This window comes from Ambystoma mexicanum, chromosome 10 (genome assembly GCF_040938575.1).
Source record: "Ambystoma mexicanum isolate Mex_15411 chromosome 10, UKY_AmexF1_1, whole genome shotgun sequence".
NCBI lineage: Eukaryota > Metazoa > Chordata > Amphibia > Caudata > Ambystomatidae > Ambystoma > Ambystoma mexicanum.
In genome coordinates, this window is record NC_090932.1 from 1,158,894,720 (window position 1) to 1,158,910,530 (window position 15,811).

Here is a 15,811-nt window from a genome sequence, read left to right on the forward strand (position 1 = left end):
GCTTGTTTTGTTCCTCCCCTACCTTTCTGCACCCCTCTCCCTCACCTTGTTTTCTCCTGCTCTACCAGAAATGTCGTCAGGCCGAGTACGATAGTTAATTTCACATCCTTACTGTTCATGGCCTGTAAGAATGTCGTCATATTTTCCCTTGTTCCCTCCCTTGCCTTGAAGCGCTTTGAAACACATTGTGTATAGGCGCTATATTATCATAGTAAAGTCATACCATCCTAAACATTGACGTTGACGCAATGCTGAACCTTCCACCAGAATTGTGGCCAAAACTAGAAGCAACTTTTTGGAGATCAGTTCTTGGTCTCCCAAAAACAACTCCGATAACATTAATTAGACGTGAACTAACTCTATCTTCGTTAAAATCAACTACAGATTGTACCAGTGTCTTGCTGTATCGGAAGTGCATACAGAAAGATGCCCCATATGCTTATCAGTTGATAGGCCAAGAAATTCGACTTGGTAGCTGTCAAATGCTCGCTCAATGGGAAACCAAAGTCTTGTCCATCTTGGACTCAGTCGCCTGCAACACAGAAGAACTAATCACCAATCCAGTCAAAGTTACCAAATAAATCAAAGAACTGGACTGGATCGACACCAACGAACTTGCTACCAAGTACAAACTTACTAGCCACCTTCTTCCCTTCTCCAAGAAACTAGACTCTATTCAACCGTACTTGAAATTATTTCCAAACAGATCAGCACGAAATTACTTTTTAAAAATCAGATTGAATCTTCTGGAAACCAATGAAATTCTGGCGATCAGACTATTATCTCCGACCAGCTGCTGCTGTTTCTGCAATTCTGCCGCGGCTAAGGAAACTATACGCCACCTACTTTTGAACTGTCCTGCGACGTCAGATATTCGCCGCACATACCTGAAGGACATCTTCACAAATTTTACCCTTCGAGATGAAGAATCGTGCTGGAACAAACTGCTGGACGGTGATAAACCGGCATGGCAGTTAGCCACAATAAACATCATGAAACACATCCTTAACGTGCTCCTCCCGACGGAGATCTAATGCAATGTTCCACCGATACCTTTGGATCAATTCTTTTTCTTCTTTTAGAACTTTGTTCGTCCTTCAGGACACGCAGGACAGTGCAAGATGTTCTACTAGCACTTCGTAATTTTGTTTAAAAATCTATGATTATATACAAATAAAAAAATAATAATAAATAAATAAACTATCATATCATAGGCAACCCAACCTTTGGTATAAGCTTGTACTACACAGTTTTGGTAGTGTTGAGCAGCCAGGCTTATCTCAAGAGGGGAAATGTGAGCTGCAGTGGAGTTACACAAAGATTCAGTTACAGGTATTCAAATAAACTCTTACACTCAAGGTTTCTTGCATAAACAATAATTGATTCATCAGTCAGGTATAAAGCCTTCTTCAGAAGGGGCAATATAATAGCAACACACAAATACACTCTACAATACACACTCTTAGTTTCTCTAAATCAGTAAATACCCATTTGGGATGGCACATACACTTCCTACACCTTCAGGTGACTTAAATAACTAGGACACTGTGGAGATTAATTTCTGATGTTTGTTAATCTGTTTAGAATCACATGCTGTGCATAGTCCGACATCCAGTGGTCACTGTGGAGTATTGCATTTTGTTTTTCGTAGTCGAAAAGAGGACGTCGACAAGGCGTGTCTGTAACACTATCCCTATAGTGACTTGCAGTGTACCCACAATCCCTCACGCATCAAGGTCCCTCAGATTGTTTTTTTCCGCCCAGATATTGGTCGCCTTTACGCGGATCTCCTCGAGGGAAATTGCAAAAACGTTTGTTAGGCAGAAACCTGTGCAGTTCCCTTGGGGACCACTGCAAAGGATTTAGGACTACAGGTGTTGGTAGTAAACCCACTTGGTAGCAGTCTGTACCACCCAGATTTACCTGGTAGCTGTGTCTGGGCAGTCAGACTTCCCTCAAGAAGAGTTAGGCAGTAGGTAAACTATACACAATAGGCACTCGGATACAATAGCACAAGCAAACACTGACCAGAGCTTTGGTATCAAGGTATATAATTATTTAAAAACACACTTATTGAAACACTCCAGCACTATTATTGTAAATCATTCTAAACACAGTTACTATTATTATATGTACATCCCTTATTCCTTATAAGACGAGTCTTAGTTAACACCACTTACTTCCAGACAGAGGTGAGCGCTTAACTATAGATGGCACTCCAATAAGTTAACGAAAAAGGGAGGGAAAGAGGCAGAATGTAGGAAAATACACCACACTAATACTTAGGAACTCTTAAGCAAGGCAGGAAAGTCAAAAGTTACTGGTGAGCCAAAGTCCATAGGCCGGGCCCACTCTTGGAGAGAGCAGGGCACAAATGCACCCAAGATCACACAATGACAACAGGCTAAAAAAGTCTTGCAGGGAGTTCAGGAAGGTTTTAGTTAGGCTCAGAAAAGTTTAGCCAGGCTAACCCAGGGTCGAAAGCCGGGGGCTAAATCTCCCCCTTACAGTCGGTTGCAAGGGAAGCCAGGCGGAACACGATACCTTATGTGGAAAGGATCCTCCAGCGGGGGCAAGTTGCGGCTTCGTCTAGAGGAAGAGGAGATCTCGATGTGGAGGAAAGATGAAGGTCGTTGCACTGCCAGGGAAGAAACCAGCCGCAGAGTTTTCCGGTTAAAGATACTACCCTTTGATTCGCGGTAGTGGTAAAACGTGGTATCCCAGTTGCCGGGGTGCTTGGCACAGGCAAGGCGTCCACAAGATGCTCCAGGAAGCGAAAAAGGAAGCAGACTGGTTATCCCCACCAGTCGAAGGAAGAAGACTCTCCGGGCTGGAGATCTCCTCTGTTGTTGGGAAAAGTGGTGAGACGGTTCAGCAGGGCTCCACCGGTGGTGTCATCGTAGCAGGTTGGCTCAGCTTCTCCCTCGTCGGATTCTTAGGTCCTGTGGCGACTTCTGAAGTTCCAGTCCCCAAAGCCCTGCTTTTATGCAGCAAACCCCCATTCATTCAGCCTAGCTGTCACTCAAACATGCTAAGTGGTGAGCCGGCCGGCTCAGCACTTGGGCCAATCAGGACGGAGTGCGACTTGAGTTGCCTAGGCAACTCAGTCCGGGGTGCCTAAATCCCCCTCCTAAGTACCCCAGACAGAGTGGCACCACTTTGGAGGGCTTCTGTGGAGAAGCCCGCCAAAAGTGGAACAAAGAGCTCAACTTGGGTTGGAGTCACAGGAGCGAACAGACGCCATTTTAGAACCGGGTTCTGGCAAAAAATACCAACCGGAGAATTAATATTAAATAAATAAACCGGCGGTATGTTCGAGGCTATAGGAATTAAATAATTAAAGTTGGTAGCCTCGAACAATGGGAAATCCCATAGAGATATATTCGCGGTCGTATATAAGAAGTAGTATCCACTGCCACCAGCCAAAACTCGATCAGGGGGGATGGAGACGTGCCCCCTCGACTAACAGACCCCGGGGTCAATCGAATTGCCCCAGCCAGTATGTCCACAATATGATGGTTTGTACTGGTTCTGTTCAGAATTTGAGACTAGTAAAGTCAGTGGTGACTTTACATGCCCTGGGAGACAGAAGTCAGTCCCAGGGTATGAAGTCTATATTGGGGGGGTCACTATGACACCCCTGTGTTACTGCACCGAGGGTGCTGGGTAACACACATCACAAAAACACATGAAGCCCTATGGAGTAAAAGACCCCATAGCCCATTAAACACATCTAGAGTCTAAGAAACGCACACTCAAATCATGGCCAAGAGTGAGGGTAAAAGAGTCTCACTCTTGGCAGGAGAAAAAAATAAACCCCAAACATCCAGCAAAGCTGCTGGGGGACTCACTAGGTTAGGAAATTCAGCCTAAACAGAGAATTCTCCCCAACAGTTTACTCGACCCTTTGGTCGTTATTTAAGATTATACGTTACATTAGAACCCTCCTTCGACGTCGTAGCTGAGAAGCTGTTTCACCGCCGAATAAGAACTTCGACGGAGGAGATCCTTCGGCGCTGCCGATTACGTTGCCTGGCCTCGCTGGCTTAAGACATTATGGAGAGTGGGGTCGTGGGACATTTCTTGTTCTTTCTGGTAATGCCTTTCTCTTTACCCTCCCTTTCCTTCGCGGTCGTTATCACGTTTAACTGTATCCTCAGCTATGGAGAGGACTCCCTTTAGATCTTGCCCGCGCTGCAATGGCAAATTCACTTGGAAAGACGAGCACAAACGGTGTAAACGTTGCTTGCCCCTCGACCACAAAGAGGATGGCTGTGCAGCCTGTAAGCTTCTTAAGCCAAAGACTTTAAAGGACCGCAGGATCAAGAGATGGGCATCCTATGCCATGTCTAGGTCTGATTACTCACCCGCCGCTGCCGAGTGTGACGAGGATAGTGATAACCAGACTTCCGCTTCGGAGGTTGTAGACATCTCTAGGGAGTGTTCCCGCTCCTTGTCTGTCCCCTGCCCCGACAAGCTCGGGTCATGCCCTGCTTATGGAGATGAGCTCCCTGGCGACACTGACAAACACAGAAAACACAAGCACACAACCCACGGCACGTCTTAGTAGAAGACGAAGAAAGCCCTAGCGCCAATGGAGATGTCGGGTCTCCCGACGACCTCCACTGATCGTAAGGGTCGCAGGCCCTCCCCGCCACCGCAGACGCGTCTAGCTACTGGGCTACCCGTAGACAAGGGCGCTACCACCAAGACGGCAGGCGACGCGCCTCATTAGAGTGCGGTCGTCGCCGAAAGAGACTGCACCGCCTAAAGCGACGCCAGACCTACCCTCAGAGGAATTAATCGTCGAGAGCTTGGCGCGTATATTTTCCAAGGACAGCCAGAGACTGACGGCGATTGAAACGCCGAAAACTGCTCACAAGGCCAGGGAAGCGCTGAAAATGCTGGAAGGAAGGCAGGGACTGCTCCCGCAGTCGAAAGAAGGCCCTAGCCAGCGAGAAGGCTTCTCAGAATGCGAAGGGACCTTATCTTCGACCTTATGGGACAGACCTAGACGAATACAGGCAGAGGGATCTCCTTTTTCGCCTCCAGACCATACCGGACTGTGGAGAGATTCCAGTCATGTATGGACAAGCTGGACAGATTCATGTCCACTCCTGAAAATAAAACACCTAAGAGACCAAGGGAGGCGCTTCAGGAGGACCCTAGGGCTAAATATCCTAGATTATGTAACCCCCTTCAAGAGAACATGAATACTTATGACCTCACTGAAGAAGACTCACTTCCAGGAAGATGAGGACTTCTTAAATAGTGAAGACCAATAAAACCTCGGAATAGAAGGTTTTGAAGAAAACACTGACATGAGGGGGGGGATGCTTCGTGGAAGACCCAGATGAACGTGGCTCACAGCCCTGGCAGTCACCAACAGAGTCTACAGACCCTGACATCTTAAACCTTCCCTCTCCTCAGACCACACAGGTCAGGAATCCATCACCAATAGATGATCAACCCACCTTCAATGCGCTACTTCGAAAGGCAGCAGCGCATTTTGAGATTGAAACTGGTGAAATTACCCCCGATACTGATTTTTGGGAAAAAATCATTAAAGAAAAACCTCCTACTAGTCAAACCATTCCCCTCCTCGTCTCAGTTAAGAGACAAATTACTCCATCGCTGTCCACACCTGCACTGGTAAGAGGAGTGAATCCCAGAATTGAAAAATTGTTTACTCCCTCTCATTCACACCCATTATACATTAAGGGTCACTGAATTCTGGACTCCTTGGTGGTAACTACCACAAGGAAAAGAGCGGGGGTTCCGGTGTCAACCAACAAAGCACCCCCAGACAAAGAAGGAAAGAAGCTCTATGCCCTGGGTAAAAGAATTACAGCCTCGGCAGCTTTTTCAACCAGAATTGCCAATAATAATACACTACTGGAAAGTTATGCTGATGCCCAATGGGGAAAATTATGGCAAGACCTCGAGGAAGTCCCTGAGCCCTTAAGAACTTGCTTATTGGCCACAGTAACAGAAGGAACTCTGGTTAACCAGAGCATCATTAAAAACACTCTTGATGCTGCAGAAACGGCTGGCCGTTCTTTAGTGCAGGGAATTCTTCTGAAGCGTCATGTCTGGCTGCGCAATTCTGCTTTTAAGCCAGAAACCCAGGCGTCACTCATTAATAAACCAATAGAGGAGTATAACCTCTTTCTGAAGGCAGTGGACGACGCACTGGAGACTGCGAAGGAGTTCGACACCCTCAAGACCTTAGACCAAATCTCAAGGCCTCCCAATAAGCGAGGATTCGGCAAATAACGCTTTTTTCGAGGCCAACGCCAACAACAGCACCAACAGCAGTGCACTGGTCCTCTACTCAGGGAACCAGTGACCAGTACACGCAAAGAGGACAGCGCCGTGGCAAGGGCAGAGGTCGGGGCCCCACTCCCAGAGGTTCCCCGGCTACTAACACCAAATGACCCGAAGATTCAGGTCCCCTCCCATGCATCACTGGTCGGGGGCTGGTTCGCATCTTTCCTACCAGCATGGGAGGGAATAACATCAGACCGATGGGTATTGTCAACTATAGCCCACGGGTACTGTATAGAATTCAGTCGATCCCCCAAGTGCAGACCCCCAAGGGGACGACGCCTGTCACCAGAACACCTCGCCATTCTTCTTCAAGAAGTGGAACTACTCCTACTAAAAGGAGCAATAGAGGTCATGCCTCTATCACAGGTAACGAAAGGTATTTATTCAGTGTACTTCCTTGTACCCAAAAAGGACTTACCCATGCGCCCTGTACTAGATCTGCGCCCAGCGAACAAATTTGTCAAACCTCAAAAATTTTGCATGGTGACCCTACAGGAAGAAATCCCCTTACTTTCGCAGGAAGATTACATGACAACACTGGACATGAAAGATGCATACTTTCACATTTTAATGTTGCCAGCGCACAGAATATACCTCGGGTTTATGATAGAGGGCAAACACTACCAGTTCAGAGTGCTACCCTTCGGCATAGCGTCAGCGCCGAGGGTATTCACAAAAGTAGTGGCAGCGGCCCACCTGCGCAGGTTGTCCATCCCAGTATACCCTTACCTCGACGATTGGCTCATAACAGGGGATTCTTACGAGACATGCTGCTCAAATACCCAAAAGACTGTAGACCTTTTGTTCCAACTGGGCTTCTCCATCAACGAGAAGAAGTGCAGCCTAGACCCCAGCAGATCAAACAATTCCTAGGGGCTCTAATTCAAACAAAGGACGGCCTTGTCTTCCCCTCCAACGAGAGGGTCTAAAATATGCGGTTTCAGATCCCTCAATATGTGGCCGGTCGAGAGGTGACAGTGCGCAAAGCAATGAGTTTGCTAGGAATGATGGCATCATGTATATATTTGGTACCTTACGCAGGCCTGCGCCCAATGCAAGAGTGGCTCAACAGCCAGTGGTGTCAGGCCAGCGGACAATGGACGATCTAGTGGTGCTCTCGCAGGCCTTGGTTCTCTCGCTACGGTGGTGGTCGAAGGAAAACCTTGTAATAGGGAAACCATTCGCCACCCCCGCAGTGGAGGCCACTCTAACCACAGACTCATCCCTCACAGGATGGGGGGCTCACCTATCCCATCAGACTGCACACGAGTTTGGACTCCGAGTGTAGCGTCCAAACACACAAACTTGCTGGAACTGCTAGCGGTCTTCAAAGCACTGAAGACTTTCCAGGCACACCTGCAAGGGAAGACAGTGATGGTCCTCACAGACGGCACCACAGCCATGTACTATCTGAACAAGCGAGGGGGCACTCACTCTTCAGGACTGTCCAAGCTGTCCCAGAACATCTGGAAGTGGGCTCTCAAACACATGTTCCTGTTGTCACAACATGTACCAGGGGAACTCAATCTGCTGGCAGACGAACTCAGCAGAGACTTCCCTCTGCCCGCAGAGTACGAATGGCGGTTACAAGAAGACCTTGTTTTCGACGTCTTCACACAATGGGGATTCCCAGAAATAGATTTGTTCGCAACTCTTGATAACTCCCAATGCCAAGATTACACCTCCAGGTACCCCCATAACCAATCCAAGGGGAACGGTCAATCGATACCATGGTCAGCGAAATTTGTTTACGCTTTTCCCCCCCGACTCCCCTTCTCAACAAGATAGTGCACAAGATGCACCAGTAACCAGTTACCATGATACTAGTGGCCCCTATGTGGGCCCGGCAGCCATGGTTCGCTCACTTGATGGAAATGTCTCTATCTCCTCCAGTGAAACTTCCCTGCCCGTACAACATGCTGTCACAGGTCAAGGGCAGAACACTACACCCATGCCCACAGACCCTGAACTTGGCAGTCTGGCTCCTGAGGTCACAGAATTTGGACATTTACAACTCCCTCAAAGATGCATGGACATTCTTAAGGAGGCTAGAAAACCTAACACTCGTTACAGCTATCCCAGCAAATGGAAAAGATTTGTCTTCTGGTGTAGAGATGAGAGCATCAACCCAGTTGACTGCTCTCCCACACAGATTGTTCTTTACCTGACTCACTTATTAGACTCTGGTTTGGTCTTTAATTCCATTAAAGTTCCTCTAGCTGCACTTTCCGCATACACCACTTCTCAACACAAAGTGTCATGGTAAAAAGTCCCAGTTATTAAGGCCTTCTTGGAGGGAGTAAAGAGAATACACCCTGCTATAGCTAACGCAGCTCCCGGATGGTACCGAAATGTGCTACTTACTAGGCTTATGGGCTCACCCTTTGAACCCATGCACAAAGCATCCCTTAAGAACCTCACTCTTAAAACTGCTTTCTTAATAGCCATCACCTCCATTAGGAGAGTGAGTGAACTACAAGCGCTCTCTATACTAGCCCCTTTGGAACAGTTCACAAGGATAAGGTGGTTCTACGCACACATCCTAGGTTTGCACCAAAATTAATTTCTAAATTCCATGTCAACCAATCAATAGAACTACAAACGTTCTTTCAGAACCCTTCAAGTTTGGGAGAAAAGAGCCTGCATACACTAGATGTACGCAGGGCTGTCATGTTTTACATGGAAAGAACTAGACCTCTAAGAAAGACTAATCAGTTCTTTGTCTCGGTAGCAGCAGGAAGAGAAGGAGATGCAGTTTCAAAATCCACTATATCTAGATGGATTGTCCAATGCATCACTCTGTTAGCCTCTTGCTAAAAGAGACCTACCCTTCAAGCCAAGAGCACATTCTACTCGAGGCACTGGGGCTTCCATAGCATTCATTGCAAATGTCCCTTTGGAGTCCATTTGCAAAGCGGCAACCTGGAGTTCTGTACACACCTTTACAAAACACTGTCTAGATGCCCACTCTAGATCTGATTCCCAGGTGGGGCAAACAGTGTTGAGACATCTTTTTTCTACTGTATCTTCTCACAACCCACCTCCAACTCCGGGTACTGCTCACTAGTCTATGCACAGCATGTGATTCTAAGCAGATTAACAAACATCAGAAGACAAGGCATTACTTACCGTAAAAGCATTTCTGATGGTTGTATATGCTTATATTCACATGCGCCCACCCTTCCTCCCCGCTTGGATGGAAGGAACATAGGCATCCCTACCTTTCTCTTTTCTGCACTCACTCACCTCTAATAGGCTCCCTCAGGGCAGAAAAAATACAAACAGAGGGACCTCGACGCGTGAGGGATTGTGGATACATTGCACGTCACTATAGGGATAGTGTTACAGACAGGCCTTGTCGATGTCCCCTTTTCGACTCCGAAAAACAAAATCCAATACTCCGCAGTGACCACTGGATGTCGGACTATGCACAGCATGTGAATTTAAGCAGATACAACCATCAGAAATGCTTTTACGGTAAGTAATGCATTGCCATATCACTGTTGCATTTAGAGCAATACTTAGGAGTATGTCAAAGAGAGGTTTTTAGAATAAAACAAGAGATCAAACAAATATTCTGAAGCAGGAAAGCACTTTTAAAAACCCCCAATACAAAGTAAGTTAAACCTTTACTGGAAGGAAGGCAAAAACACACAGGGAAGAAGTCATTCGGGAGCCAGGCCAGCCAATGTCAATTGGACAAAAGTCTAATTGAGCTAAATCACTTCTTGCAGGTAAGTGAAAGTCTTGCACAATGTTTTAGAAGTCTTTGTAGAAAAAGTAGAATCAATGGAGGGCCACAAGCTGTGAGGCTTGTGAGAAGTAGATGCAAGCAACTCTACAGAAGCAGCCAAGAGAAGTCTCAACTGAGAACAAGTAAGGCTACACAAGAGGTAAGTTCCTTTTGGTTAGAGGAAATGGTTCCAGCTGGCTTCTGTTCCTGTGCAACTCTGCAGACCCTGTTGTTCCTGTGCCTCAGTCGTGGGGACAAGGGGGAGGACTTCTGGGGACTCCTGCACTGCAATGGGACGATTAGCAGCAGCAAAGGGCAATTGTTTGGGAGAATTTTCAGTTTAGTGGTAAATTCCTCCCACCTTAGAGACCCCAAGCTTTTTTTGCTGAACTTTGGGACTTTGTACTTTTAATTCTGTGTGTTCTGTGGTCCTTTCTTTTTAACGTGTGGAGTCTGACAAACTCCATAGGCATCATCTTTTACATTGTCATACAGACCTTTAGTGCAGTGACACAGGAACGTCTTTCAGATATCCCAAGGTTTAAATACCTTCCTCTTGGATAAACTACTGTTTTCAAGAGCAGTGAAGTGAAATTGACATTACTTATATTTGTAACTTTCTAGACCCAGCTCACACTATCTTGCAATATGGTGCAGGAGGGGTTACTTAGTATCCCCTTTGTCTAGCTTCTTATGTAGCGTGTTTTGTTAGCCTTTCCTCACTGAATGGCTGGTGGTTTCGTTTTGAACTACCATGGTTTGCATTTACTGCTGCTGTTTGCAGCTCCGGTAATGCAACCACAGGAGCCATCTTTTTCAAAATGGCGCAGAGCCACCTTTGACAAAATGGTTCCCGGTCTTCTTTTCTTCGCCATGTCTTTGTCGAAAGATCCTTATAGAGATGTTGTCTGCGCACCAAACCAGGTTTGATCTTTGTTCATTTCGCCTTTGGCGGTCTTCTGGAGTGAAGGCCGCCTCTGGCTGCAGGGTGTCTGGGGTAGGCAGGAAGTGAGGGAAGTGCCAGAAACACACTGTGCTTAGTCTCCTAGGAGACCCAAATGCACTCTGTGGTGATTGGCTGGCTGACAGTCCGGCAGGGACAGCAACCCTGCTGGGTGAGTAACAGCTAGGCTGGAATGAATGGGAGAGAACTGAATAAAAGGCAAGTCTTTTGGCTTGGAAGGCAGAGACGACCACTGGACGAAGGAACCGAAGAAGAGCTTGAAGAGGACACCTGCTGCAACTCCTGGACCGTTGGTTTGCCCGGTGAAGCCCTGCTGCAGGGCCGAAATGCTAAGTTCTCAACGTCTGAGAAGTCCCTGCAAGGACGAATTCTCCCTTTGACATGGTGGGACCAATCGACTCCAAACGAAGCCACCTGGACATCCATCTCAGAGCTGGTTGAATTTCCACAGAGTTGCTTCTGGAAACCTTAGAGCCAGGGAGAGGAACACCAGATGGTGTGCATTGCTGTTAAACTGGCCTAGAGCTTTTGGAAGATCCTCTGGACTTCCAAGAAGCAGGACTGACCAAGCCTGAGCCCCCTCAACAGAGTGCGGGACCCCAGAAGCAAGGAAAGCCTACCTCAACAGCCAGGAACCGTGTTGTTGCTATTTGCGGTAGCCGCGAGAAACTGAAACGCAAAACAGACATTGAAAGTGAAGTTTGCTGGTTGCATGTTTTGACCGTCCCAGTGCAGTGCAGGAGTCCCCCAGCGTCCTTCCTCTTGTTCCCACGACTGAGGCCCAGGAACAGAGAGATCTGCAGAGCTGCACAGGAACAGAAGTCATCAGCTGCATCTTTCCTTCATTTCTAAATGGTAATGTAAAACAAGTCTAAGAACTTACCTCTTACTGTGGAAGTGCTTGTAACTTCTACAACTCACAAGTCTAATCAGCTTGTGGCCCTACATTTCTTTCTTCTTTTTATCAAAGACTCCTAAGAACTTGTACAAAGACTTTTACATTTACTTACCGGAAGTGTTTCATCCTACACAAGACTTGCCTATTGACTTTGGCTTAGCCTATTGAATTGTATGACTCTTAAGTATTTGCCCTGCTTAAGAATATTGGTGATCTCTTGTGTTCTAATAACCTTTGCCTTTTACCAACTTTTTAAGAGTGTACTGAATGCCAACAGTAAGATATTAATGTCCCCAACGCCCTTGTTATTGAAGTCTCGTGTGAGTGTAGGTTGTGTCTGTGGGCCATCCGAAAAGGGTCATTTCTGATTCAGAAACTCCAAGTGTACTGTATTGAAGTGTGTTTGTGTCTTACTATTATATTGCTCTTTTCTAAAAGAAGGCTTTATAACTGACGGATAAATACATTAATAATAGTTTATGCAAGATACCTTGAGTGTAAGAGTTTATTTGAATAGCTGTAACTGTGAATCTTTGTGTAACTCCACGACTGCTCACATTTACCCTCTAGAGATCTAGCTGCTCATCCCTCTACCAAAACTGTGTAGTACAAGCTTATACCAAAGGTTGGGTTGCCTATACCTGTAGTCAGTTGCTTGTAGTGTTCCCAGAGGGCACTGCATTCAGACTTTGCCTAACAATTTTCAGGTGTCTTTTGAATGCTATTGCAAGGCCTCCTCCTTTTTTAAAATTTCATTTTAATTGTAGGCATTTGAACTTGATGGGGAGGCAGCTTTGGAGTGTGATTTTGTAGTTGTCTTCCAGCCATGTTTCTGTGATGAATAGGCTGTTGATACCACTGTCGCACAGTAGGTCGAAGATCTCTGTTGTGTGCTTTGACATCGATCTTGCGTTTTTTAGGTTGCAGTGGACTTTAATGGAGTGATTTGGTTTGTTCTTTATTATCGGTGTCGTCTTTTGATTGGTGTTTTATTTTTTTCACATACGTCTCCGGTTATGGTGGTAGTACAGTTGTGTTTGTGTCGTCGTTGTCGTCGTCGAATAGCTGTTCCAGGTTAAGTCATAGGTTTTTGTTTTCTTCACGTTCCTCTTGTATATATTGTGGCTGTTGAAGGGTGGGTCCTCACGTTATTGTGATATATGGGGTTAGGGCGTCAATGGTGTTCATGTTCCCTCTGGTCTTGTCTATTCTTTTTCTGCGTGGCTGTGTTCTGTTGTCTCTTGATTTGTTTGTTGAGTTTTCTTCCGGTTAGTGGTTGTTTGCGATGTATGGTGTTGGTTATAGAGTTTTCTCTTCTGCTGGCGTTCTGTTTTCGATGTTAGTTGGGGTGTGTTCTGCGGTTGTGGATCTGTGGTGGTGCTCCGTTGGGTTTGTTTTCTTTCCCATTTGTCTTTCTCGTGGTCCTATTAGTTTTTGTGGCATTTTTGTGTTAGTTGGCGGTAGATTGTTGGGTTGGTGTGGGAGTATTGCTCCCCCTTTTTTATTTTTCCAATGGTCGGGAGTGGGGTTTCTTGTAAATTAGTCAGTTTATTTTTGTGAGTTTCCTTTGCGGTTGCAGAGACAGTAGCCCACGTGCAATGCTTTTCCAGTTTTTTTTGTTTTGTTATGATTGTACGATTGTAGGTGCCTTTCCTGATTGGTTTCGTTCGGTTCTTCGCTTCCGTGCGTCTATGATTATGGGTGTGGTGCTGTAGACGGGCACAGTCAGTCTTTTATGCTTAGTCCGGCTGTCTCGCGGTGTTACTCTGGGGTGAGGCAGGTTTGTCCAGTCAAGGCTTACGGGCTGCCTGGAGGTGAGGCTGAATACAGTGTATCTGGTTCTATGTATGTCTAAAAGGAACGCAACTCTGTGTAGTTAGTGGCTGTTGGCAAGATCTTGTCGTGGGGGGGGGGGCGGCTACGGAGGAGCAATATAGCTAGGGCAAACACCCTAGCTGTTTTTGATAACTTTTTATAATCCTCTCTGGAAGTGATGTAGGCTGAAATTCAGTGTCCTCTCCAGGGGGAGGCAGGTTCATTAATGTTCCCAGTCTTCTCTAGATGTGACTCAGGCAGCATTAACAGTTGTTTCTTAGTGCGCTGCTAGCTATTATTTACAGTTTTGTCACAGTGCGGCACAGGCTAATGGTCGCAGTCCTCTCTAGATGTGGCTCAAGGCAATATTGGCAGTTCTCGATGTGTGATGCATGCGGATATTCGCAGTTCTATCTCAATGAGGCACAGGTCCGTATTCAGTTCTATCTTAATGTAGGGCAGGCTGCTATTCACAGCTCTAGCCTAAAGTGGCAGAGGCTAATGATCACAGTTCTCTCTAGATATGCCTCATTGGAGCACTCGCAGTTCTGAGTGCGACTCAGGCTAGTGTCCACAGCTCTATCCCAGTGTGGTGCGGGCTAGTATTCAGTTATATTCTAATGTGGCAGAGGCTAATGATCACAGTCCTCTCTTCTTCTGAAGCTGGTCAGTGTTAACAGCCTGGTGTGCTATGTTCTGAGGGTAGTTTTAGTGATAGGGCTTCCGGAGTACAGTGATTGCTCTACTCACCACCCAGGCCACACCTACCTTGATGGTCGCTGCTGGTTGACGGCTGGCCACTGGCCTCACCTGCTGACACCTGCAGACAGTTTGGAGCCACCTCTGTAGGAGCCGCCCTTTGCCTTGGCACCCTTAGCCACAGGGGCTGCACAGGCAGAGGGCTACCCTGGGAGGGTGTTTTAAGAGTAGTGAATGGCCAATCAGGTGAGGGGGCAAGAGGGAGGAGGGAACAGGGTTGGGTCTGGAAGCAGGACAGTGAAGGGGATTTCACCATGCACAGAGCGCTTCAGGGAAAAATTAACCCTTACTGAGGGTGGGATGGAGGCGGCCTGACACACAGGAAGCAGACAGGGAGCGCCCGCGGGCTGGAGCTGGCCTAGGAAGGTTATTTATCTAGTGCAAACCAAACAAATTTAGTTTGCGAATGAACGACAAATGCAGCGCACTACTGCTTTGATGCTGACGTTGGCTGGAGACTATTAAGTATATTGTCCAGTTAGTTTACCACATGATTTCTTGCTGAGTGTCACGGTACAACTGCTAGGGTCTACTACCCATATATTACTGAAAGTAATCTAAAAAGGAACTATTGGTTTGACTTCCCTAGAACTCCTGTTGGGTGTTTCCAATTGGGTTATATGCTTTGGACTGTGTACCTTTAAGCATTGTGTTGCGTTTTTCTTTGTGTTTATATGATCTGTGATAGTACTTATTCCCCCCAAGATTTGTCTGGTCCTACTTGTATTTAAAACATTTATGTTTACAATACATAGTGTTTCAGTGTTTCTTTGGACCATATGTTGTAAGGTAGGCCCTAATTACAGGGCTACCCCTTAATTATACGTGTACCCCTAATCACGCTCACACCAGATTAAAGTTCACCCTTCTAGGGAATTAAGGCCAAGAGTCCATTTTGCAAGGATAACAAGTTTATTCTATACAGACATGAGGATAGGAGCAAAGAACGCTGCTGCCTGAACGGTGCCCCTTCTCCTGCAGACAGGAGCCAGACAGGAGCTTATATACTTTTGACTTGGTCACTGGATACTGCCATGGCTCCATCCAAAACTGTCCTCCTTCCCTTCAAGGTTTGCTGCAAAGGCTTCTTTCTTCATGGTTGGCGATTTTAGGCCATTTTACTTAACATATTGCTTGCCCATGCAGGAATACACTGTAGCTCTTTTTTCATCATTTTGCTATATTATGAACATTTATATATAAAAACATGTTCCCTGTCATGCTCTTCCTAATTTCATTCATTGTACTCAAGTTTTTATCTGGTCCAGTAATTCCCCATAAACCTTGTTTTCCATAATTCTGCATTGTATGC

General features: G+C 46.4%; 1 protein-coding gene across 1 annotated transcript in view; it reads left to right on the forward strand.

Annotated features, from left to right (window-relative positions):
• SNRNP200 (small nuclear ribonucleoprotein U5 subunit 200) overlaps positions 1-15,811 on the forward strand; it is a 983,530-nt gene that overhangs the window by 362,358 nt on the left and 605,361 nt on the right. The gene's annotated exons all lie outside the window — the stretch shown is intronic.